Genomic DNA, 2,036 nt, shown 5'->3' on the forward strand with positions numbered 1-2,036 from the left:
ATGGAAGATAAAAATGGAGCTTAAAACGTTGTGCTAGGTGTCGCTGATTCTGATTTATCAGAGGGAGATCCTTCCCTTATAGGGACTAGTGGGTAAGGCTCAACCACGGCATCAGAGATTGGGTCAATAAAAATATAACCAATTTAGGAGACAGATGACAATACAGCCGTGCTCCAAGGGGCAGAAACAGAAAGGATTTGTACATTAACTGTGGGGTTTAAGGTACAGGGCGAGCCAACGCAATGGTCTCAGCCCTGAATGAATTCCAGGGAGGTCCAACGTTTCGGAACAAAGGCCATCTCTCACACTGCAACTCTTGCACATGTTTTTGTTTCCCCTGTAATGCTTGTCCTGGACACAATTCATGTAACTCCGGAGGCCTTGCCTAGCCCCCTCCAGGCCCAGGCAGAGGCGAAGGGAAGGACTGCCTCGGGTTCTGGGGTTTCTTGTTGCACCCCCACTCTCGGAGCACTTACGACACACCTGTACTTTACTTCTTTGCCCGAGGACCTCCCCCCTCCGCGTTTCTGATCTCCAGAGAACAGGGGCTACGAACACCAGAGCATCTTTAGGCTGAGCACAGTGACTACTACGCAGTGCCTGACAATTTTGGGTGAAGCAAGAAACACCTGGCACATCCTCTTCTCCTTCCTTCTTCGGGCAAACATCTGCCTAACTCGTTCTTCCAGAAGTTCGGCTTGAACGTCACGTTCTCCACGCACCGGTTTCCACCGCCCTCTACACACACTAGGCGTGGGAGAGAAAGGACCCCCGGGCCTGACACATAGTAAGCGCTCAATACACGATCGGGGGACGAATGGCGGAACTCCAGGCAGCGGCTTCCCGGGAACAAACTCCACCTCTTCTCCGGTAGGACCCCAGCTGCCGGGGCGGAGCGGCGGGCAAGCTGACCGCGGAACCCAGGGCTCGACCGCCTCCGCCCCTCCGCCCCTGTGGAGCCAGCGCGTGCCTCACCCTCCGCCCACCGGGCGGCAGGCCCCCAGCTCACGCCCCCGCCTCACACCACGCAACATCGCCCTAGCGCCTCACCCGGCGACGCCGCGCCGGCCGCGCCGCCCGCGATTGGCCAAACGCCGCATAGCGCCATCTCGGCCTACCGCGCGGTGCGCCCCCTCATTGGCCAACGGCGGCGGAGGGCGGGGCGGGCGCATTGGGCGCGCAGGGCGGGGCGGGCTCTGGTCTTGCGCCCCGCCTCCTGGTCCTCGCCTGGGCGGAGCCCCTCGGCCGCCCCGGGCACGCTGGGCCGGCGGCGAGCGAAGGGCGGGCGGCGGTTACTCTGGTTACTGCCGAAGCGCCGAGTTGGGGAGGGCAGCGGCCGCCGGCGAGGGATGCTGACGAGGAGGCCGTCGGGAGCCGCCGCCGTCTGAGGAAGCTCCTTGGAGACCGCCGCTCACCCGCGGGGAAACGGAGTCACGGCCTGGAGGGTTCGTGGGGCTGGTGACCCGGAGCGTCTGCAGAGCGGCCGCGCTTGCCTGGGCTGGGGCCGCAGTCTCGAGTCCAAGGCCGTCCTCCGTGGGAAGAGGCAGCCCCGGCGCCGCCCGAGCGTGGGCGCTCCCGCCCCTGGCCAGGCCTCCCCTGCCGCCGCGCCGGGACGTTTCTTTCGTCTCCCCACGCCTCCTGGAAGGGCACCTGCTGCAGGTGAGCGGGCCCGCGTCACCTTTGACGGACATCACCTGCAGCAACCCAGGAGAAGCCCATCCTGGGGAAGGAAATGAATGGGTTGCCGGAAAGATTAGAGTCTGCTCGGAAGCGGTTGCAGCGGACGATGTTTTAATACTGCTTTCTAAGTCTGGCCAACTTTCCCCTCTTCGCGAACTGTTTTATTCCACCGTGGTAGGATTTTGTAAACTCGTCTGGCTTGAATTGTAATCCTGTGTGACGGTGTTGGCGGGAGCTCGGCCGCTTCCTCGCGCTCCGTCTGGTGACACGTTTTGGGGAGAACCCCACAGCACCAAAACCCCGCAAGGAAAAAGATCTCAACGCTGACCCGGGGTCACCGAAAGAGCCTTTGAACC

The sequence above is a fragment of the Neofelis nebulosa genome, chromosome 14 (genome assembly GCF_028018385.1).
Source record: "Neofelis nebulosa isolate mNeoNeb1 chromosome 14, mNeoNeb1.pri, whole genome shotgun sequence".
Taxonomy (NCBI): domain Eukaryota; kingdom Metazoa; phylum Chordata; class Mammalia; order Carnivora; family Felidae; genus Neofelis; species Neofelis nebulosa.